Here is a 26057-nt window from a genome sequence, read left to right as displayed (position 1 = left end):
TTAACTCCTATGGTTATCTCTTTGCTTTTAAGAGAATCCTTTTACTAAAAAATGGATCATTTGAATGTACTTTGTGTTCTAGATACCAAAATCCAATGTTTCATCTGAAAGTTAAAAAGGTGGAGGTATGTGGCTCATGAACTCATCGGCCAGCCTATAAATATAAAATTATATTCCTGTCTGTAAACATATGTTATAATTTTCTCATAAAATTTTTAGAGTCTTTCCAACATTAAACATGATTATGAGTGAAAATATTTATCAGGCATATAAAATTTGGTAAATTTTATATGGACCATTATTCTCTTCTATACATAGAAAGATTTTTCTTAACAACCTCTCTGAGATTTTCATCATCCATCCACTCCAGATATACTTAAGAAAAAATAAGGGGGAAGTAGTGGGAAAGAGAAACAAAAAGTACATTTTATAAATTTCTATTATCAACAACCTGTCAAGAACATAAGAATATTAAGAATAGGTATACCAGAGGTTTGAATGGAAAGAGAAGCTGCCCAACAGAAAGAAAGCAATTATAAAGCCTACAACAATTCAGGACACTAAAAAGGGAAAAACATTGAAAATGGTGACAAGTGGGAAAATGCATCATTTGGGAATAAGAATTTCCTTTTTCGGGGCGCCTGGGTGGCTCAGTTGGTTAAGTGACTGCCTTTGCTCAGGTCATGATCCTGGAGTCCTGGGATCGAGTCCCGCATCGGGCTCCCTGCTCAGCAGGAAGTCTGCTTCTCCCCCTGACCTCTCTCCTCTCATGCTCTCTCTCTCTCTCTCTCTCTCTCCTCTCATTGTCTCTCTCTACCTCTCAAATAAATACATAAAATATTAAAAAAAAAAAGAATTTCCGTTTTCTTTGGCAAAAGACTCTGAGGAATGCATAGAGGCTGTAACATAAGTAACATACTCACCAGTAGGTTCTAGAAATTTTGGAATGTGCTTCAGGTAAGCTGAGCCACAGAGTATACCTCGCCCTTTAAGCTGTAGACAGTTGGGAGATTTGGCTACAGCTTAACACTTGACTGCCATAGAAAATTTTCATTTTTCAACTAAGTTACTATATCCATTTCCCTACATACTATATTCTTTACTTACACTTATTTTTCACTCTCTCCTTTATCCATAGCATTTGCAACACAGTCAGCTTCTCTATACCATGGAAAATGTAGGAATGACTGTTTCTGAGAAGTTCTGTTCTCACTTTACTGAATCCCTAGACTATGGTTTTCCATTATCGTTTCTTATTCCTTTCTAGCTTTAGTTCTCCCCAAAAGATTCTCATGGCTTCTTCTTCCTTAGTCTACCCTCTGTAGTTCACAAGTTTCCCACCTGACTTGATTCCTTACATGCCTTAATTTTAGCATTTTCGGGAGCTATCAGAAGCAGACCCTCTTTCTGGCAGAGACCTTGGCAGCCTGGCAAGACTGCTATGCCATGCTCAAGAAGAAAGTAATTATATCTGTCTTTAATTTTTTTTAATCTCCCAGGAGTGCTGTTAGAGATAAATGTTCCTACCTATCAAAATTCCAGAATAGGCAGTGCTCATGTATGACATGTATACATAGAAGACACTTGGCCAAACAAATTAGGTGCATTATCTCATTTTAAGTTCAAATGAACATATGGGATAGGCACAATTGATCAGCTTTTCAGTTGAACAACTTGTTCGTGCTAACACAGGCAAAATGCAGCCAAGTCCTGATTTAACTTCGTATTTCTATTTTGTTAAGAACCTGTAGTTCAAGATTAGCTAGTCATTCATGAGATAAAAAAGATATTCCTGAGAGGGTAAAATAAGAAAAAAATATATAGTACTCTGGTTTTTTGGGAGGAAAGAAAGGAAACTATAAGCACTCTAACCTTGCCATTCTTTATATACTAGTGGCATACTTCAGGTGTCGTTTGCAATATGCTTTCTCTTCATTACATCCTTTAAGACCTGGACCAAGCATCACGTTCCTCAATAAATTCTTCTCTGAATACTCTGCCTTCTTAAATCCATCTCAGTTTTTAACTGTGTAGTATTCAGTGAACAGTTAACCCATATAGCTCTGATTTATTATTCCTCCTTTCAAGATTCCAGTCTCTACAATTAAGCTATAACAAATAAGATTCCTGGAAACAGAGTTATAGATTATTTAACTCTAATGACATCTACCTTGGAAACCCACAATATATGAATGTTGTTGTTGAACTGGTAAACAAATTTAGGTGATACTAGCAGTAAGTGAAATCTTTCCATTGCATTCCTTTACATTTGACTTTTAGTGGCCACCTTCAGTGTTTTAAAAAGGAAAAGATGTGGTCAATCTCAATTTTATTTTGAGTCCTGTGGGATAACATCTATAGCATTTATTATGCATACAGATCTATGCCAACTCAAAAGATGAGGAAAGTAGAGAGAATTCGGGGAAGATGGCAAAGCAGGAAACCCAGGAATCTGTCTCTCCGCCTAGACCGCAATTACACTGGCATGATCTTTCTGATATAAGTACTTTAGAACTCTGGATTTTGTCAAAGGCTTGAAACTTCCAGGGGAAGGCTAAATTATGATTAATTTTGGTCAATTTGAGGTCTTGGCAGAGGAGCAGTTAGCCATTCTCCACCACCAGCCTCATGGCAGACAGGCAGTAGTGCACATGTTCCTGGAACAGCTTACACATAGCTTGTGAGAAACAGGGTGGACAAAAAAGACCTTGTCCTCTAAATATTTGGAATCTCTGCTCTGATCACTGATTGCTGCTTCTGATAACGGAGGTACAGAGAGGAAGGCAAACACTGTTGCACATCTCTCCATTTATGCAAGGACCCCTCCCTTGAATGAAAGTGACTTCCAGCAACTTAAAGGGTCACTGCCTATATCCACTCCCCCCCAGTTTTTTGCCTTTTCTCCTTTCAGATGCTCAGTGTTAAACACTAGGTCCTTCAAATCTGTTGCATATACAGGGAAAATTAGAAAGTGACTGTACATGTTCAGGGAAAGGTTCCGAAAAGAACTAAGGAAAACTTTAAATTTATACCTCAGGCAGATCCTCAGCACAGAGACATCCTACAAAGATCAAACAAACAAAACAACAACAACAATAAAATCCAGGAAACCCTAAGAAGATGTAGAATCTGATTTCTAGAGTTACCACATATTAGATTCAAATGTTCACTGTTCAACAAAAACAACAACAAAAATCAAAAAGCATAAAAGTAACTGGAAAGTATAGCCCATTCAAGAAAAGAAGAGCAACAACAACAACAACAACAACAACAACAACAAAACAGACACTATTCTTGAAAAAAGATCTAATAGCAGATATGCTAGACAAAGACTTTAAAACAAATGTCTTAAAGATACTCAGAGAACTAAAATAAGATGGCAAGAAAGTGAAGAAAATAATTTGTGAACAAAATGGCACTATGAACAAAGAGATAGAAAACAGTGGTTTAAGCCTCTGCCTTCGGCTCGGGTCATGGTCTCAGGGTCCTGGGGTCGAGCCCCATGTCGGGCTCTCTGCTCGGTGGGGAGCCTGTTTCTCCCTCCCTCTCTGCCTGCTTCTGTGCCTACTTGTGACCTCTCTCTCTGTCAAATAAATAAATAAAATATTAAAAAAAAAGAAAAAGAAGAAGAAGGAAAGAAATCCCAGAGCTGAAAAGTATAGTAACTGACATTAAAAAAAAAAAAAATCACTGGAGGAATTCAGAAGCAGACTTGATGAGACAGAAGAAAGAATTAGTGGAGTTAAAGATAGTATAATTAGAATTATTGATTCTGAGAAATGGAAAGAAAAAGTATTGAAGAAAATTGAACAGATCCTGAGAGATATCTGGAACCATCGAGAGGACCAATATTTGTATTGTGAGAGTCTCAGAAGAAGAGAGAGAAAAAGGGGCAGAGAAAATATTTGAAGAAACAGTGGCTGAAAATTGGCCAAATTTTTTGAGCAACTTGAATAAAAACATCCAAGTGGCTCAGTGAACTCCAGGATAAACTCAGAGACTGGCCACAAGACACATTATATAATCCAGCTTTCAAAAGAAAAAGACAAAGAGTCTATAGAGTAGCAAGAGAAGCAAACTGTCACATAAAAGAGATCCTCAGTGAGAATATCCAGAAATTGTTCATCAGAAACTTTGGAAGCTGGAAGATAGGGAACTGATATATGCAAAGTGCTAACACACACACACACACACACACACACACACACACACACACACAAGCAAAAGCAAAAACAAAGAAAACTGTCAGGGAACCTGGATGGCTCAGCAGAAGTTGGCTTGAGGATTCTTTCCCTCTTCTCTGCCCCTCCCCCTGTTTGTACTCTCCTTCTCTCTAAAAAAATAAACAAATAAATCTTAAAAACAAACAAACAAAAAAACCCTGTCAACCAAGAACCTTCTGTCCACCAAAACTATCCTTGAAAAGTGAAGGACTGATGAAGACATTTTCAGATAGGCAAAAGCTGAGGAAGTCCATGACCCCTCTACATGCCTTCCAAGAAATGCTCCAGGGAGTCCTGCAAGGTGAAACAGTAACACACAGTAACAGGGAACTGAATGGAGAAATAAAGATCTCAGTAAAACTAAATGCAAGAGGAGTTACAAGTGGTTGTGTTACTGTAACAATGGCTTGTAATGGTACTTTTTATTTTCTACATGATTTCAGAAACTAATACACTTAAAGAAGAGAAAATATTAGTGTAAAGTTAGTACTACTGTAACTCTGGTTTGTAACTCCAAATCTTGTTCTTCACATAATTTAAGAGACTAATGCATTTAAGAGATTATTAGTTTAAAGTGTTGAGCACACAATGTAGAAAGATATACTTTCATGGCCTCAACCATCAATGAGGTGGGAACAGAGCTATAGATAAGCTCCTTTCTTGTTTCAGAAAGACCATCCTCCACTTCTGAGCTATAGAATTATTGTTTTTTATAAGTTTTTATAGAAATTCCAAGTGTTAAGTCCTATGGTTTTTGATATGTTTTGCATGGACAAACATGCCTCTTATTGACTGTACTCTGTCTTAAATAAAAGTGTAGCATTGTGAGTTGTTAACAAAAATATCTTAATTTTTAACCATATCTACAGTGTTTCCTACCTTTAATATTAATACCTCTTTGTGTTTTCTTCTCTCTGAGAATGTAAGTAGTCTCAGAGTTCTGATCTAATGATGCCTAAATTTCTTCCAGTGAGTCTTGACTCAAGTTTCTTCCAGTGAGTCTTGACTCAAGTTTCCAACTTTGGGTATGGTGACAAGCTATATGGTGTGAGAAAGATGTAAATTGCCACCTCATGGTCTTTTTGATAGATTCCCCATCACTGCAGAAAATAATTTTGATTATTCAATATTTCTAGGTCAAAATTACAAAATTTTGTTTAAAGTAGATGAGGGTCATTTGCAAATGAGATAATCTAGTGGATGTTCCAACTATTTTTATAGGAAGTATGTTACTAAAAACTATCTGCTTCCTTTTTCCACTGAGCCTACTTTCTGTCACACAGGGCATTGGTTTACCCTCTAGCTCACCTATCACATTCCCATTCAGAAGGCAGACTGCACCAATGACTTCCCTTGGAAGTAACACCAGATGTTTCAGTTGCTCCTGGGAAAGAACAAATTAACATTTTAAGTACTAGGTAGGGGAAATGTTCAAATATCATCTGTAGTGTCTGATTTGTAGCAAGACTGTTTAATGGATACCTATGTTTATGATGACCTGCAAAACAATAAAGCATAAGAGGGAAACACACTGACAGCATTCAGTAAGCCGAGAAGAATTTTGTCAGCCTGAGGACACCATTGAAGTGAACAGTTTGGTGAACCCCTTATCTAGCTAAGTGTCTTGACTTTTTAGTGATTTGAGTTTTCAACTCCGTTTAATGAAATTACGTAGAGTTCCAGTTGGTATCACATTTTTGTGGACTGCCTGTTAAGCAGAGTAGCTGAGAAGACAGAGTCCATTGCCACGGTATCTTATGAAAATGTACAGAAATTTAGAGAAGTTTCCATTAATTTCATGTTGCTTATACACAGTATCACCACGAAATATGCCGTTTCAGTGCCACTTGTATGTGACCATCATGCCCATTCTGTTAAAATTCTAATTTATTCTACATTTTCTTACCTGGCCACTGATCCAAGGATATAAAACCAGTACCTTACATTATCATAATTTCTTTCCTGAAAGTAAACAGTTCCAGGATAGAGGCAAAGAGAATCATGGGGAAATAAATGCTGTGGTGGTTCCTGTTCTGTGGGGAAATTGTTAAGAACAGAAAGTTTGCCTATGTGAAATGCATTGTATGTCTTATGGAAATCACCTTATCAGTGGATAAGTGGATAAGTATATTAACAGTGTAGAGGTGACATCAGAGGCTTCCTGACCCATCTCCCTCCTGTACCTTCAGACAAACTCCTGTCTTCACATCCTACCTTGTAGTCCAAGTTGAGTAAATGGATTCTTTCCTTGTTCTGAGTCTACTGGTTTCGGTAACTAGATTCCTGCTGTAAGAACCTGTGTGGAACTTCATTCCTTCCACAGTATCCCATAGCTAGCAAGTACTCAAGCTAGAATATACTCTTCTAGCTCCAAGTCTAGGTAGTTTCCTTTTTGATCATACCCCTTTGGATATAGAGAAACAGGATTTTATTACCTATATATAAATGCTGAAGAGTATAAGATATATCTATACCATTTCCATGTGTGTAAAATTGTTTGAAGAGAAAAAAAATAGCAGTATCAAGATGACAATTTCTGAGTTGCTAACTGGAAAAGAAAAAACCCTCATTTGTACAGTTTATTGTTATAGTAAGACTAACAGAGGGGTACCTGGGTGGCTCAGTGGGTTAAAGCCTCTGCCTTTGGCTCAGGTCATGATCCCAGGGTCCAGGGATTGAGCCCCACATCGGGCTCTCTGCTCAGCAAGGAGCCTGCTCCCCCCCCCCACCGTGATCTCTGTCTGTCAAATAAATAAATTTTAAAAATCTTTAAAAAAAAAAAAGACTACAGAGGAAAGGAGTCATTGAGAGACAATACCAGAATTTGTAAGCTCTTGATTTATGTTTCCTTTTCTTTTCTTGTTAAGTTGTTATTATATCAAAATTAGAGTATAGGAACAAAGATATTAAAATCATACAGACTCAAACACTAAAAGTTTGATGATTATGGTGGAGCGTACAGTGGAACGATCATTCATTTACAAAACAATTCGTGTTTTTGAGTAAAACAAGTCTACATTTGTGAATCTGGAGTTTCCCATATCCACTTTGCTTTATGAATCACACTTGCATTTTGGGACAATAGACAGAGCTAAGCAGACAGTATAACAATAGCTAATACTTATATGTTAAAGAATATGGGACATTTTCTGGCAAATGTATTCTTTTTTTATTTTTATTTTTTTAGATTTTATTTATTTAACAGAATGAGAGAGAGAGAGAGAGATCATGAGTAGGCAGAGAGTCAGGCAGAGGGGCAGGGGGAGGGGGAAGCAGGCTCCCCGCTGAGCAGAGATTCCCAATGTGGGGCTCAATCCTAGGACCCTGTGATCATGACCTGAGTTGAAGGCAGAGGCTTAATCCACTGAGCCACCCAGGCGCCCCTGGCAAATGTATTCTTTTTTGTTGTTTGTTTGTTTATTTTCAGCGTAACAGTATTCATTGTTTTTAGCAGGTGGTGGGTAATAGAGAGGGCGTGTATTGCATGGAGCACTGGGTGTGGTGCAAAAACAATGAATACTGTTACGCTGGCAAATGTATTCTTGATTAACTCACATAATACTTAACAATAACTCAATGAGCTTGGTAATGTTACCAGACCCTTTCTGCAGTTGACAAAACTGAGACAGGATGTTGTTAAATAGTTTGCCCAACTCACAAGGATCAAGTGAGAAAGCCAGAATTTGAATCAAAGTTGACTGATTCCTAAGTCCACATTTTTAGCCACGAAAATATAATGTGGTGCACTCTCCATGGAAGCATCTTGTGTAGAAGGGCAAAGTGGACCTTTCCAAAGAAACACCAATAGGACATGATGACATTCCTATGAACCCTAAGGGAATTTCAAATGCTAGTGCTAAGCAGTTAAGGACAGTGAATGAAGCTGATTGGGAGCACAGAGGACTGAGATCATGCATTTCCTGTCCAACCGGACTGGCTACACCTCAAAGCCCGCTTTGCTGGCCCAGGGTTGAAGTAACTGATTCACCTTAGTGAGACAACAGAAATCCAGCCTTTTATGGGCAGTCCCTCTATTTTCAATATTGGGACTGATTAATATAGTGTAAGGACAGAAGGGGGAAAAACAAAACAAAACAAAAAAAAAAAGAAAAGAAAACAAAAGCAAAAGCAAAACACATAGATAAATTTTAGCTGCATACTTCTCATTGAGCAGCTTCTGCTTTAGACATAGGGTTGCTGACTGACTATTCTTAACACTTGAGTCAAATGGCACCTGGGCTCCTCCATCCAGGCTTGGCCTGAGTGTATATCCATATTAATCATGCCATAAAACCAGATTGACTTGAGATCTATTCAGTCATTAGAATAAATTGTGTGACCCTGGGGACAAATGCCTTTCATTCTCTGAGCCTTTGACCATCAGTAAAACTTTGGAGGGGAGTGGAAGATGTTTGAACACATTGTAAGAGTCCTTAGAATCATTCCCAGTTCAGCATCCCCCTGCCTTTCTGCTTTCATTTATTTCAATTTCTCTATTTTTCTGTCTTTTATTTAAAATGAGATTGTAGGGGCGCCTGGGTGGCTCAGTGGGTTAAGCCTCTGTCTTTGGCTCAGGTCAAGATCTCAGGGTCCTGGGATCGAGCCCCGCATTGGGCTCTCTGCTCAGCAGGAAGCCTGCTCCCCCCCCCACCCCGTCTGCCCCTCTACCTACTTGTGATCCCTCTCTGTCAAATAAAAATAAAATAAAATAAAATAAAATGAGATTGTAAGCATGCTTCGGCCTTCTCCAAACTACCATATAATCTATGGGTATAGGCCCAGGAGAAGAGTAACAGGCTTAGAATTTAAAGCCTTTACTTTCCAGCTGATGGATGGTTGAGATTTTCTAAAACTTTAATATTTCTCAGACCCTGACTACGTCGAATAGTGGCTAAATTCAAAAAGAGGTTGCACTTAAATTATTTTAGAGCTCCTGGCAACTTAGTTTTCTAATCTTGCTTTTGAGTATTCATCAAAGCCTTTGAACATGTATGATGATCGCAAGATGTTAGAGGACACGAAGGCCTTTTGGATCTCTAATTCTATTCCTACAAAAGGCCTGTCTTCAGATTTTTTTTTTTTAAGGACATGATAATGTGACAGTGGGAAAGACAATAAAACAATGAAAAAAAAAAACACATGAGTTAGTTGGATTTTAGAAAATACTTGACAGTATATAAGACAAAATCCATAGAAAAGAATTTCTGGATCCAATATTCTGTTAATGGAAATCACTTCTGCTTCGAGGGAATGTGTCTACAATACAAGGATTTTTCTCAGGTTTCTATGAGTATGCTGTTAGATCTCTTTAAAAAATTAGACATTATTAAGGTGGAGTATTAAATTTGGTGTAACCAAAACTTACAATACAAGGAAAAATGTCAGATGGGAACACGGAGAACTTGTGTATCAGTCAAATCTAGTTTCATATCAAAACTAGAAACTCACTGAAGTTTGCTCAATTATATATGTGAGAACATCGTTTCAATAATATTTTATAGCTTTGGGAACAGAAGTACAACCAGACTTTACAGGGACCAGAACCAGAAAGCTGACAAGCACTGTCTTTGTCTCAGAACACATTTTTCTTTGCTCTGTCACAGTCTCTTTTCTCACTGCTGAGCTGGTGTCTCTGTGTTCACGTTCTCCACCACCAAATGACCCAGTGATGCATACCTGGTTGGGACTCTTTGTACCTTCTCCCCACACCACCTTTATTTTCTTTAGGTCCTTATCATTGATACAATCTCTTTTGAGGTCAATTTGGCAATATTTAGCCAAAATAAAAATGTGCATGTGTTTTTTATGAGCAAAAACACTTCTGAGTTTTCCTACAGATGTATATACATGTGTTATATACATTTAGACATATTTCTAAGTAAAGGAAAGTTTTTTCCCACGTTGTTGGTAAGAGCATTGGACTGAAAATAGATATCCAGCACTAGGAGCATACTTAGATAAATTAGGAAATGGTAATACAATAGAATACCTGCCATCTATTTAAAAAACAAAAACTAAGTGTACCCACCTTGTGTAAAGGAGGAAAAGAAGTGAAGTTTTCTATGTATGAAAAAGGAATATTAAAATATAATAGTTATATCTAGAAGGAAATACTGGGGGGTGGGGGTTCTGTTTCATAAAATAGACTTTTCTCATTGAACACACTTTCTCACTTCTTCTAATGTTTCTTTTGCACAGTTTATTTTGCTGTTTGACACAACTTCTTAACATGCATGGAAATGACCTAGAAGATGATTTATAAGCAGAGGGTATAATAGGCAATGTGATTATTAAACACAAAGAAACAGGGTCACCTGGATGACTCAGTAGGTTAAATGTCCAACCCTTGGTTCCAGCTTAGGTCAGGATATCATGGGGGTCCTGAGATTCAGCCCCATGTCGGGAGCCATGGTCCGCGGGGAGTCTGCTTGAAGATTCTCTCTCTCCGCCCTTCCCAAGCCCCTCTCAAATAAATCTTTAAAAATAACTAAATGAAACTGGTTTGTTATGAAGATGTTTGGTGTTTAGCTGGGCCCCATGGTTAGCTCAGTGAATTCTACTAAGCAACCACAAAGTAATTTGTAGGTGTCCAGAGGCATCCATCTGACTCATGTTTACTTTATATTTTACGTGCTGCAAGTTACTTGCAAAAGAAGGAATGATGATCATTAAATGGATGAATGTTAAAAGTTTGCTGTGCTTTTATGTGAGTGAACATTCACCGAGTCACTCAGGTTATATACAGTAGACACTTACTTCCGAAATCAAGAATTTGGTAATGTTTATGACTCAAACTTAGGTACCAGTTAAAGTGTAATCTTCTCCCTTTAGTTGTCAATGGCCATTAATTATGGTACTGACTACTAAAACCATGTTGTATGTTCAACAACAGATTTTAGAATTTTTACAGTAGTTATGAATGCTCATATTCATTTTGTTTCCAATCCATCCATTACCTAGTTCTATGGAACCATTAATATGTGTTACTTCAATTCTCCCAAAACCTTTGAGCACTTACATTTGTGAACTAATGCGCTACACCGTATGAGACTACGAGGACAAATAAGATACATTCCACTGCCAGGAAATTTATGTCTAAGATGAAAGGATGTGAGAGATCATAAAATCAAATTGTCAAATGCTACAGAGAGAATCTATGGGCTAGTTATTGCATTACTTTTTGAGTACCTGGCTTTGGGTTGTTTATTAAATAAAAATATTACTCAGCTGAAATCTTCTATAGCTTTCCAGTACAATTTTTGTTTTATAACAGTTTTAAATATACATTTATGTCGGTAATAGAGACTACCATATACTTCATGCCCTTTCTACTATTGTTAACATTTTATATTACTATGATACATTTGTCATGATTAACTAATCAATATTGATTTATCAGGATCACTGAAATCCATAATTTATTCAGATTTCAGTTGTTTTTACCTAATGTTCTTTTTTTGGTTCCCGGATTCTATCCAAAGTACTACGTTATCTTTAGTTTTCAGTTATCCTTGGGTTCCTCTAGGCTATGATAGTTTCTGAGGACTTTTTAAAAAAATTTTTGGTAACCTTGAAATTTTTGAGGAGAATTGATCAGTTTTCTGTAGAATGTCCTTCGGCTGGGATTTCTGTTATTTTGTTATTATTAGACTGGCATTTGGATTTTTGGAAGGAAGATTACAGTGGGGAAGTGTCATTCTCATTACATCATGTCAAGTGCACATACTATTATTCACATGACTTATCACTGTTGGTGTTAGCATTGATCCAATCGGCTGATGTAGTACTTGTTAGGTTTATCCGATGTAAACTCACCATTTTTCCCATTTCCATTCTGCACTTTTTATTTGAAAGAGAAAGCAAACCACCACAAGCAGGCAGAGGGGCAGAGGAAGAGGGAGAAACAAACTCCCCATTGATCAAGGAGCTGGATGTGGGGCTCAATCCCAGGACCTTGGGATCATGACCTGAACTGAAGGCACATGCTTAACCAGCTGAGCCACCCAGGTGCCCCTCCATTCTGTGCTTTTGGAAGGAAGGCCATGCATGTAGTGGGAATTATGCTCCACTTCCTTGAAGGTGAAATATCACCATGCCTTACTTAGAATACTTCTACATGGGAGACTTTTCTCTTTTCTCCAATTTCTTAGAAATTCTATCATCTATTTATAAAAATATGGACTCCTGATGGGGTGCCTGGGTGGCTCAGTGTGTTAAGCCTCTGCCTTCAGCTCAGGTCATCATTTCAGGGTCCTGAGATCGAGCCCCGCATCGGGCTCTCTGCTCAGGGGGGAGCCTGCATCCCCCTCCGCCCCCGCCTCTGCCTGCCTCTCTGCCTCTTGTGATCTCTCTCTATCAAATAAATAAATAAAATCTTTAAAAAGAAAAGAATATGGACTATTGGTTTCCTATTTCATACTTTGAGTTATAATCCAATATGGTTTTATTTATTATGTTCTTCAACTTAATCTAGCTTTGTCATTGGGAACTCTTTAGGTTGGCTTTTGTATCCCTTTGGCAGACTCCCACCATAGTGTGCGCATATTTTGAACACGTCCCTCCTTCCTGGAATTATAAGATGCTCCAGGTTTATTTCGTGTGTTTCCCATCCTAGTCTTAGAATCACCCATTTCTCCAAGGACACCTGGGTACTCTTTTTAGGAAAGTGGTGTTAGAAACAAAGTTCTATATACTAACAAGCTCACTGTTACTAGAATGTTTTTGCTTATAGGATCTCACAGCTGACAGCGAGGGAATAGTTGTGCCTATGCTAACCCACATATATAAACATATCATTAGATTTCTCTCTATCTGTATTAAACTAAGTATGAGTGTTGGTTGATGTTTCCAACTCTAAACCATTCTTACGTAGATCATTGTCACTTGTCGTCCTTGCTCGTTTGTAACCTCTCACTCCAGCAGCTGGAACCTGGATCCACCAGCCACCATCTACTTACTTAATTGTCCAATTCCAGCATATACATATTGTGGTTTTTAGAAATGTTAACCCACACTACTGTGGGGAAGGGGAACTTTCTCAGCTAAAGTGTAAGGCTTCTCTAGTTCTGTCTGCCTCTTACAGACTTCACTTACTTCCAAAGTTACTTAGGCCAGCCTCCTTTTCCTCAGTCCATCAATGAGGTTTTTCATACATTTGTACTACACTATTCGATTCCTTGGTTACATTCTGCATTCCATTCTGAGATCCTTCAACCTCCTAAATGATTTTTTTGTTTTAATTTGCATACGTTAAGATTCACTCTTTTGCTATAAATTTCACGGATTTTACAAATATAGTGTCATGTATCACCAGTACACTATCGTATAGAACTGTCTTGACACCCTAAAAAAATCCCCTGTGTTTCACCTATTTAACGTCTCCCTTCTGGTCTCTGGCAACCACCAATCAGTTTATCATTGCTCTGGAGTTCTTTTTTCAGAATAGCATATAAATGGAAAGAGAGTACCTAGCCTTTTTAGATGGGCTTTTCCCCCTTAGTAGTATGCATTTATGATTCATCTATGCCTCTGTATGGCATGAGAGCTCATTCCTTTTTATCAGCAACTACTATTCTCTTGTATAGATGTACCACAGTTTATTTGACCCATTTACTTACGAAAAACATCTTTGTTGCTTCCATTTACTGGTGATTCTGAATAAAGCTGCTCTATTTGCACAGAGTTTTTGAGTGAACATTGTCTTACTACTTCTTGTTCTTTTTATTCTAAAGAAAAACCTCAAACCTGAAAAAATTTCCTTGATACATCATTGTATTTCACTCCCTAATACAAGTGAAGTACATAAAATTGTTTCTTAAATGGTTAGTTGTCTGGCTACAGATGCATTTTAAATTCCAAATTTCTACCTTTGCAGGTGGCTGTTCTAATCTAATCTTTTCATCTTATCTTACATTTGATGTTGTACTGATGGTAATTACCTATTTTATTGTCTGTCGATCAGTTTTATGTAGACGGACACTGGTAGTTTCAGACAGAATGCATCTAATTCCTGTATTAGATTTCCCAGCAGAACTTTTTTGAATGGTTTACTAAACTCTAAATAAATTACACCTTCTGAATTGGTTTCCAACTATAACAAGAGTCAAGAAAGGCTATCAGTTATGTCTGACATGCTCAGGTTTATTATCAAATGCTATACGTCAGCCAACAGACACCATGTCTCCAAAAAGAGGCCTTTGGTACATTCATTAAAACAACTATGAATGTTGATGCATTCTAAGTAAAAGGGTAATTTTTTTTAAATGTGTCTGGGCAAACATTATCTGGGTATGAGTAATCCTTGCCTTTATCTTCTCTCTTCTGTAAAGAAGATTCTGGCTTTATCTACCTACTCTGTTTATTCCCGTCTCCACTCTCTGTGAAATATTTCGCCAGTGTTTCTTGTTGGCATTTTGATGTAGACTCTGGGGACAGGGAAGAAGCAGGAAGAGAAGAAATGTGATAGCTAGAGAAGGGACATAGACACATGAACTGCTGTGGAAAGTGATGAGGGGAAAATGATATTGAAGAAGATCCCCTACATCATGTTCAAGACATGGAAGTAAAACCCTTGGGCTAACTTGGAATCATTTCTGCCTTCCTGACTGTGTTTTCTAGAATGCAGCCCTGCCCTGAGTTTGGATCAAGTGGTCTGCAGCTTCAAGGATGTTGCAGAAGTTTCTGTCTACCTCAATCAGAGCATGCACAAACATGCACAAACACAACAGTAGCCACAGCAAATACAACCACAAGAAAAAAACCTAGGTTGCCATAAAATGCAACCATTAAATGAAATAAATATCTGAGGTGATATTTCTGAGTGATTTAGTTTTTAAAAAATATTTTTTAAGTATAGGCAGAATTTGGGATTTCAGAGCTGGAATTAACCACTTTGGGAATTTGGAGGATACCAAAGACGTCCTTCCCAATTTTGTCCAATCTGTTGCTATTTTGCTATTATATTCTTCAGCTTCTGGCCCAGCCTCCTCTAAGGAGACATAAAAAGAGAACAGAACAACAGAACAGGAAGTCGAGGGTTGGCTAAGGTCTATTTCATGGGGTGGCTTATTTTGTGGTAGGTTGGCAGAGCACAAGACAGGATTAAAGGCTCTGCATGCTAGTCCTGGGAGTGCCTGGGTGGCTCAGTGGGTTAAGCATCTGCTTTCCACTCAGGCCATGATCCCGGGGTCCTGGGATCAAGCCCTGCATTGGGTTCCCTGCTCAGCAGGGAGTCTGCTTCTCCCTCTCCCTCTCCCTCTGCCATGCTCCCTGTCTGTGCTCTCTTGCTCTCTCTGTCAAATAAATAATAAAATCTTTAAATAAATAAACAAATAGATAAATAAATAAGTAAATGCTATTCATGGTTCTGGCTCAAAAGAGCTCAGGGACCAACTCACTTGACCACTTGACCACTCCAGTCCTCAGTTTTCTCATCCGTAAAATAAGTTCAGACAAGGTGATTTCTGTGTTCCTTGGACATAGCATTTAAGCACTTTGAAGTAGCCAGAACAGAACCAGAAACCAAAGCATCTGACTTCTAGTCCCATGTACATTGTTTATTTGCAGAGAAATAATAACCACCTTTATTAGGATTCTGCAAGCTCACGAGTGAGCCAGATCTGGCCAGCTGCCTCTTTAAAAATAATGTTTTATTGAAACCAGATACACCCATTTGTTTACATATTGGGTATGGTTACTTTTGAACTACAGTGTCAGAAATGAGTAGCTACAGTGGCAGAGATGACAGAGAGCATATAGCCTGCAAACCCAAACAGATTTACTGTCTTGCCCTTTACAGAAAAAAAGTATCTTGCCAATCCATAATCTGGAGAATTGTCTACTTCTTCATTTGCAAATGGAGGAAATCATACCTGTCTTGACTAGCTCATTGAACTGTTATGAAAATAATTGGGGGAAATATGAGTAAGAAAATAGCTTGGAGTTTGCAAATCCTGAGTTTTTTTTTTTTAATATGATTATTTCAGAGGATGAAGCTGTGTATTGCGGCCTTTCCACACATTGTGTACTTGTCTATCATTTCCCTCTCTGCTCACTGCCATATCTGCCCTTACTGTATGTGCAGGGACACTAACAAAATTGCATATGGAACATACTGGCTACAAGTCTGACCCTTATCGAAAAGCCTAACCTACTTTTGTTGTACCCCAACCTGTAACCCACACCTTAAGGAGTGCACAATTGTGCATAATGCACAATTATGTGATCACCCCAACTTGCATGATATTATCCATCCATCCACAACCAACAGCGGCACCTTGGCACAGCTTTGAACCAGTGATGTGGCCCTCTCTTTGGAGATCTTAGGGGGAAGGAGGTAGGCACAGGTCCTTGAAGAAGGCTGAAGTCTCAGTGAGCAAGAGTACAGTTAGTGGGGCACAGAGCACTTAGAACCTAAAACACCAGTTACCTGGGACTCATACCAGGCAGAACTGCTCACTTGCCCCTTCTGTCTAGTCCAAGCTACTGTTAGCTCTTGTACAAAGCAACTGCAATGGTCTTCTAACTGTTCTTTCCATAAATATTTACCTCTCTTCTATTTTTAAACCTACTGACAAAGTGAAGACTCAGAATGTCAAAATCCCTCTCAGCAACCCCCTACCTTCATTATCCTAATAACAAGAAGATACTGAAGGTTTTAAAGACATAGACAAAAATGTGTGTGTCCTGGCACGCATCTACCTTATCCCCAACTTCATCCCATGCCTCTTCCCTCTGTGTCCAAGCCATCCTTGATATCTGCTCATACTGCCAGGTTTCTCCTAGCCTCAGGGTTTTGTACATGCTTGTTGCTATGCCTGGGATTCTACCCTATGTGTGCTACATTTGCCTTGTTAACCCTTCCTCTTCTGTCAGAACTTCTTGATGAGTTCAGTTCTTCTGACTTAGATGTGGATTTCTCACCCCTCGCTGCACAAGAGCATTCTTTTTTTTTTTAAGATTTTATTTATTTATTTGACAGAGATCACAAGTAGGCAGAGAGGCAGGCAGAGAGAGAGAAGGAAGCAGGCTCCCCGCCGAGCAGAGAGCCTGATGTGGGGCTCGATCCCAGGACCCTGGGATCATGACCTGAGCCGAAGGCAGAGGCTTTAACCCACTGAGCCACCCAGGCGCCCTGCACAAGAGCATTCTTAAATACCAGTGCCCAGGCCCCATGCAGCCACATTAAATCAGATTCGTGAGGGTAGAAGAGGAGGCTTTGGTATTATTTCCAAAGTTCTGCAGGTGATTCTGATGTGTAGGTAGGTATGAGGTACACATGCATGCACCTCTCTTGTACAGTTATATACATCCCAAGAAAAATCTAAAAATATAGCAACCATCTATCTTACTCCTTTGTAAATGCCATGAGGGCAGTGCCATTCCTTTATTCATTCTCTGATTAGGCATTTTTTTAAGCATCTTCTATGTAATAGACTCTTTCCTAGTTGGCAGAGATGGACTGGTGAACAGTTTCTTCATGGTTCTTCTCTTACAAATTTTACATTTGAAGGCTTTGTGGGGTTTCAATATATATTTGATGGATGACTAAATAAGTATTCTTATGCAATCATGTTTATTTTCCTAGGGATTTAATATTTCCTCCTTCCTGAGATAAGTCCTCATTTCCCCAAAATACTTAGAACAGTGAAGTTCTGAGCTGAGCTTTTTGAGCACTTTACGTAATTGTTCAACTTCCTGCTTTATATTGTCTTTTATGACAGTCTTTGGATTTCTTAATTATTGCATTTTGTCTCTCTCTGTAGCTCAGATAATAAAACTATAGTCTGTCTCACTGTTCTTCAGACAGAAGGAAAAATTAAAAATAAAAAGCTTTCTGTATTATTTTGTGACATTGCTACGTCACCATTTCTCTCTGTCTTTGGAAATAAATTGTTGGCAGATCTGCAATTTCTTCTGTCTGCTCCTCAGAACCCTTGGCGACATGTCACCTGTTCCGGCAGATTTTTATATTCAAGGCACAATGCAGACCTCAGGAAGAATTCTTTACTGATTTCTTCCAGTCATTAATCATTGCCTACTGCCTCACTATTAGGGAAAAAAACATCTCAGTTTACACATGTGCATTCAATTAAGGGTTGATTGTTTCAGTTTATGGATTAGCTAGCTACTCTGTTGTTTTCTTCTCTCCGCATTCCCCTCCACTCCTTATTTCCTAACTCAATTCTTCATGGGCTTTTGTCACAGACAGCAAAATGGAGAGCAGAAAAAAGTAAAAAAAAAAAAAAAAGTAAAGAGAGAAAGAAAGGCAAACGATAATAATAAAGTTATGTCTTTAGGTGCTGTTGGTAAATCTCAGAAATTTAGGGATATTCAAGCAATCTATTATGAAATAAATAGATTATAGATTATATGATCATTACATTTTCTTTTGTTATTCCTCCTGTCCCTTCATCTTAATTCCTGAAAAAGCAGCACAGTGGAATGGGAAATTGCAATAATCCTGGAGTCAGACACCATGGCTTTATCTCCTGGCTCTCACATAATAGTGGTCTTAGTCAAATATCTGAGACTCTGTTTCTTTATCTAGGAAATCAGTTAATGTCATGTATCAAAGAGAAATTGGTGCATTATAATGAGCTCACTGATTTGGAAGCCCTGTGACAGACGTATACATTATTATGTAGATTCACAAAACTTATCCAATCAATTTGTGTGTTGGTCAGCTAATGTATTGCTGTCTTAAAAACCCACCCCAGGGGCACCTGGGTGGCTCAGTGGTATAAGCCCCTGCCTTCGGCTTGGGTCATGATCTCAGGGTCCTGGGATCGAGCCCCGCATCGGGCTCTCTGCTCAGTGGGGCGCCTGTTTCTCCCTCTCTCTCTCTGCCTGCTTCTCTGCCTACTTGTGACCTCTCTCTCTGTCAAATAAATAACTAAAATAAAAAAAATTAAAAAAAAAAAAACCCACCCCAGTGCTCAGTTACTTAAAATCACAGTCAGGCACCATCATGGATCTCTGGCCCTGATTAAGGAAGGCTAATTCTGCTTTCCAGTGGAGCTGATATTGAGTTCCAGCCTCAAGGCAGAAGTCTTTTTTTTTTTTTTTTGAAGATTTTGTTTATTTAATTTGAGACAGCACAAGCAGGGGGAATAGCAGAGACAGAGGGAGAAGCAGAATCCCTGCTGAGCAAGAATCCCAAGGTGGGACTTGATCCCAGGACCCTGGGGTCATGACCTGAGCCAAAAGCAAAAGCTTAACTGATTGAGCCACCCAGGCACCCAAGGTAGAAGTCATTTAAAGTTCTGGGCATCAGAATGGCAGTGTATTTAAACAACAACAAAGGTCTCTGTTAAGATGGTAAACATCTGAGTGATAAAAGGGACTTAAATTTCATGCCATCCTCTCTGGACCTACACCTTGCAGAGGGTGCATGACCAGGATGCTAGAGTGAATTCACATTATGCAGAAGAAGTTGGCAAGGAAAGTTTTCTGGTACAAAATTCTTTCCTAGGTAAAAGGCAATAGGATCTCTATCCCTCAAAGAGCTAGCTGCTTGAGAGATGGGTTATTAAGATATCTGGTAATCTCTGTATGTATTTACCTATCCTTTAACTAGATTTTTTTTTTAGTTTATAAATTTAGCAAATATTTATGCAATGCATAAATAATTAATTTATTTATGTAATTAATTAATTAATTAAGGGAATCGAATGGACAGAAATAAGTAAACCAGCATAGTTGGGAACTTTTTCATGACAAAGATTACTTTGCAAAACATTGGGAAAATGATGATATATTTGATAATTGTTGTTGGATTAAATCATTATTCAAAGTGGAAATAAGATGGAATTTGATTACTGCTTACCTGGTACTATGTAAAAACACATATACTCCCTCCCATACAAGTATACAATGAATTGTAGGTAGTTTTTAGACCTGAAGTAATAAAGCTTTCTGATGAAGACCCATTCAAATCTCTATCCTGATGTTTAACTTAGGCTGATGTTTTTATATTACTTTGTACAAGTTCTTTATATATAATGAAAGAGAGCTCTTTTTTTATTATATTTGTTACAAACATTTTCCCACTCTGTGGTTTATCTTTTCATTTCCTTAATGTACTCTGAATATAGACATTGTTAATTTTAAGACAGTCCAGTTTATACATATTTTACCTTATGATTGATTCTTTTCATGGGTCCTTTTTTTTTCACATTTTAATTTATTTATTTTGTCAGCGTAACAGTATTCATTGTTTTTGCACAACACCCAGTGCTCCATGCAAAACGTGCCCTCCCTCCCTATTACCCACCACCTGTTCCCCCAACCTCCCACTCCCGACCCTTCAAAACCCTCAGGTTGTTTTTCAGAGTCTATAGTCTCTTATGGTTCGCCTCCCCTTCCAATTTTTTTTTTAAATAAACATACAATGTATTTTTATCCCCAGGGGTACAGGTCTGTGAATCGCCAGGTTTACACACTTCACAGCACTCACGATAGCACATACCCTCCCCAATGTCCATAACCCCCTCCCCCTCTCCCAACCCCACCTCCCCCAGCAACCCCCAGTTTGTTTTGTGAGATTAAGAGTCATTTATGGTTTGTCTCCCTCCCAATCCCATCTTGTTTCATTTATTCTTCTCCTATCCCCCTAACCCCCCATGTTGCTTCTCCATGTCCTCATATCAGGGAGATCATATGATAGTTGTCTTTCTCCGATTGACTTATTTCACTAAGCATGATACCCTCTAGTTCCATCCACATCGTCGCAAATGGCAAGATTTCATTTCTTTTCATGGCTGCATAGTATTCCATTGTGTATATATACCACCTCTTCTTTATCCATTCATCTGTTGATGGAAATCTAGGTTCTTTCCATAGTTTGGCTATTGTAGACATTGCTGCTATAAACATTCGGGTACACGTGCCCCTTCAGATCACTATGTTTGTATCTTTAGGGTAAATACCCAGTAGTGCAATTGCTGGGTCATAGGGTAGTTCTATTTTCAACATTTTGAGGAACCTCCATGCTGTTTTCCAGAGTGGTTGCACCAGCTTGCATTCCCACCAACAGTGGAGGAGGGTTCCCCTTTCTCCACATCCTCGCCAGCATCTGTCATTTCCTGACTTGTTAATTTTAGCCATTCTGACTGGTGTGAGGTGATATCTCATTGTGGTTTTGATTTGTATTTCCCTGATGCCGAGTGACATGGAGCACTTTTTCATGTGTCTGTTGGCCATCTGGATGTCTTCTTTGCAGAAATGTCTATTCATGTCCTCTGCCCATTTCTTGATTGGATTGTTTGTTATTTGGGTGTTGAGTTTGCTAAGTTCTTTATAGATTTTGGACACTAGCCCTTTATCTGATGTGTCGTTTGCAAATATCTTCTCCCATTCTGTCAGTTGTCTTTTGGTTTAACTGTTTCCTTTGCTGTGCAAAAGCTTTTGATCTTGATGAAATCCCGATAGTTCATTTTTGCCCTTGCTTCCCTTGCCTTTGCCGTTGTTCCTAGGAAGATGTTGCTGCGGCTGAGGTCGAAGAGGTTGCTGCGGCTGAGGTCGAAGAGGTTGCTGCCTGCATTCTCCTCAAGGATTTTGATGGATTCCTTTCTCACACTGAGGTCCTTCATCCATTTTGAGTCTATATTCGTGTGTGGTGTAAGGAAGTGGTCCAATTTCATTTTTCTGCATGTGGCTGTCCAGTTTTCCCAGCACCATTTATTGAAGAGGCTGTCTTTTTTCCATTGGACATTCTTTCCTGCTTTGTCGAAGATTAGTTGACCATAGAGTTGAGGGTCTATTTCTGGGCTCTCTATTCTGTTCCACTGATTCATGGGTCCTTTTAAGAAGAAAACTTTACTTATCTCAAGGTCCTAGACCTTGTTTATCCATTTATCTTGTAGAAGCTTTATTATTTTAGATCTTCCTTAAGAACACCTTTCTTGGGGCACCTGGGTGGCTCAGTGGGTTAAGCCTCTGCCTTCAGCTCAGGTCATGTTCCCAGGGTCCTGGGATTGAGCCCTGCATCAGGCTCTCTGCTCAGCGGGGAGTCTGCTTCCCTTCCTCTCTCTCTCTGCCTGCCTCTCTGCCTACTTGTGATCGCTCTGTCAAATAAATAAATAAAATCTTAAAAAAAAAACAAAAACTTTCCTGTTTTGCACTTTGCATTTTCCTTTTTTGTAAGTAAAATATCTATACAAAACATACTTACAGAACAGTGCACGTCATGTGTAAGCTCAGTACTGTTTCACAAATTGATAATACTCCCCTGAAGAGCACCCAGGAATCCCAGATGTGCCTCTCCAAATCACTCCTCCAACTCTTCCCAAAACTAACCACTCTTCTACTATCTAAAATATAGAATAGTTTCTCCTGACTCTGAAGTTACATAAGTAGAATCACATAGTATGGTATCTTTTGTCTCTGGTTAATTTGTTCATAAATAGGTTTGTGACATTTATCCAGAGTGGTGTGTATATCCATTGTCTGTTTATTTTTATTTCATATGCTCTTCCGTTGTGTAAATAGACCACATTTTACTGGTCCAGACTACTGTTCATCGCAACTTGTGTCTAGATTTTTGGCTGTTACCAATACTACTAATATAATTGTATGTATAATTCTTGTGCATAACTTAATGTATACATATATACACGCCTTTGTGCTGTACATAAGAAGTGTAGAATCCCTGGTTTATAGGGTGTGCCTATATTTAGCTTTAATTATTAATGAAACTATATATTTTCTTCCTGTTTTTTTTTTTTTTAAGATTTATCGATTTGAGAAAGAGAGGGCACACAAGCTGGAGGGACAGAGGGAGAGGAAGAGAGAACAAGCACAGAGCCACAGCCTGAGCCGAAATCAAGAGCTGGGCACCTAACTGACTGTGCCACCAGGTTCCCCCAAAACTACATGTCATATCTCTCACTCTGCATAGTTTTGCCAATTTTCCTCTCAATTCACTAATTTTCTCTTTAGCTGAGGCTTATCTGCTGTTACATCTCTCTTTATCCCCTAAATTTCTGTTTCTATTAAGTTTTAGTTCATTTTTTGTGGTTCTTGTATTCTGTCACGTTACTTAGTTTTCTCATCTATGTTTGCCTCATTTAAATTTGAACCTTGTATGTGCCAATATCACAGAAGTAGCTTGACAACTGAGGATGAAAGCATTTTTTCTTCCCAAAGGGAACGGGTGTTTGTTTCTGGCCAGAAACAGGACTACGGGCTCCAGTAATACCATGTTACCTTCATCCAAACAGTATTTTAGGCGATTCAAAACTGGTTTTCACATGTTTCCAAAGGCACGTCATTCTTTACTGTCCTAGCACTGATTTGGGATTCTAATGGAAATCATGGTGAGACTGCCAGGTCCTGTCTTCGTCAGAAGTCCAGAATTCTTTCTCTCCAGCCACGTGAAACCATTAGAAGCTCAGCTCAGCTCTGCCCTTCCACCGAAGGAATCGTTAGTGCTTCCCTGAGAATGCCGTACCATAGGCAGGACTTGCTCTCCCAGATTTCTCTCCGACTTGAAGGATGATCCCTTAACACTGCACTTATCTGTATTCTTCTAATGTCTTCAAACTTTTTAAAATTCAACTTTTCTGGTTATCTGAGTGAGTCTGAATCACCTAGTACTCCACTGCCTTAAGAACTACCTTGATCTACAAAATGTTTACAAAAGAAAAATACGAAATAATACTTTCTAGTTCCTCTAATAACCGCCCCCCATCTCCCTAAGGCTGTTAAGTAATAGAATCAGTTAGACTTAATGGGGAACAAATTAGGTGAATTATTTCTTGCTAGCCCAGGAGATAATGCTCTATATTTTTCAAGACTTGTTATCCTGTTTAAAGTTACAGGGTTTTAATTATTACTTCAATTTGGTCTTTGAAAAGAAACTATGCCCTTAATAACATTATTTTTTCCTCTAGACCTAGAAGGACTTAACTGATCTAGAGATGGAGACTGGGTCATATCATTCAGTCGACACAAACTGAAGGATATTTGTGACCATGCTGTAAAAAAATTTGAGCAAGTAAATTATTTGGCTTTTTTTTTTTTTTTTTGCATCTGATACACAGGTGGTAAAATTACACTTCAGACATTATGTTTCCTTTATGATGATTTATAGAATATAACTATTATTTTGGTAGGGAGTATTTTAACTTTGGATTTGGGGCAAATGTAAGTGTAAATTTTGAGCCCACCCAACTCCAGCAAAAAAAAGGGGAAAAAAAAGTCTGGTTCATGTCTCATTCAGCATGTTGGTCTGTTTCCACTTTTTACCCTCCTCATCAAAGAATAGGAAACAGCATATACTTCATGCTCCATTAGTACAGAAATTGCTTCATTTCTCTTCATTTCTCTCTCTCTATCTGTCTTCATACCTACCTTCCTCCAAAATCAGCTTGTGTCACTTAGGAAGTATATTTTGGATGACTGCACATTGAGATGGGTCATTTCTCGTTCAAAAAAGGACGTATTTACCAGAATTCTAGTTCCTTGATTTACAGTGAAAACCCGTACTGCCCTGTGGACCAGAAAACCAGCATATGAATTTTGGATTCTCTGTTTTATTAACCAGCTAAGCTATTACACAGAGCCTGTCATCATGGAGCCCACCATCTTGTGGGTGTCATTCCTTCCTCGTTTATATGCCAGGCACTGTGATTGGCATTTGGCAGTCATTGAATAAATATTCACTTAAAATGAGTGACTGAATGAAAGGAATTGAATGAACTGCCAATTGCTAGGTGACCATGGAATTTGAACCAAAAGAATTAGATGTTTCAAAGACTTATTAAGTTCTGCTAACTTGATGTTCCCCTCTTCCCAGTAAAAAATGCCTTTTTATACAAGCAAAAGTACTGGTTTCCTGTTTTAACTGTATTACCTTGGGTGAGGTATGGAGAGACCAGACGCAGATTAAGAGAGAGAAACCAAAAAATGTTTTGCAGTTCTGTTGTGCTTGCAATTTCTTGGAGAGAATACAGAGTGCCCTGCATTACCCATCAAGGGAAGGACTTGGGTTGGTTAAGGGGTAGAAGGAGAGAGATGACCTGTGGATAAGCCTTTATTGTAGTTTCTTTGGGCAGGAAAGGCAAGGCAGCAAAATCGGGTTTAATTAAGACTAGCTAATTTGAATAATTGCAGCAGGCTCTGGGGCATAGATGCTGTCCCTGGTTATCTGATATCCAGAGCCCATGGGTATAGAGCCCTGGAGTAGGAAAGCCCAGTAAGGGAACTAGTAGGGGATGTTGACTTACTCTGCTGCTCAAAAAGGGGAACTAACTGGTGTCTAGCCAGAGCTTCACACTTCAAGACAACACACGCGCGCGTGCACACACACACACGCACACCCCTATATTATAGTCCATGCATTTCCCCTTCCCACCTCTGTGCGAAGCTGTCATTGGTCTTGCTAACATATGCTTCACTGATGAGAAGTAAAACTTAAAAAATAATAAAAGGAAAGAGAGACAAGAAATAAAGAACAGTAAGCTAATGACCTCTCCTCCTTCATCGACAATTCTTCTTCAGAAACATTCCAACATTTTTTAGTCTATAGTCAACTTATTCCCTTATGCCTGTAATACAGTTTCATATTTTTAATGCAATTTTGATTCTAAAAGCAATAAAAGGATGAGACAAGAGAAAGCAAAGAGACCTCACATTGCTATCATTCTGTCCAATATTTCTTTTTGTCTTCAGAAAAAAAGGGGGTGTGGAAGGGAAGTGAATATCTCTGCTGCCAATTGCATATGCTCTCTTCCCCCAAGTTTATGTGTTGAAATATTAACCCCTAAGCTGATGTTATTAGGAGGTGGGGCCTTTGGGAAATGATTAGGTCATGAGGGTGCACCCTGAATGAGT

This window comes from Meles meles, chromosome 19 (genome assembly GCF_922984935.1).
Source record: "Meles meles chromosome 19, mMelMel3.1 paternal haplotype, whole genome shotgun sequence".
In the NCBI taxonomy this organism is placed as follows: domain Eukaryota; kingdom Metazoa; phylum Chordata; class Mammalia; order Carnivora; family Mustelidae; genus Meles; species Meles meles.
This window is presented reverse-complemented; position numbering follows the sequence as displayed.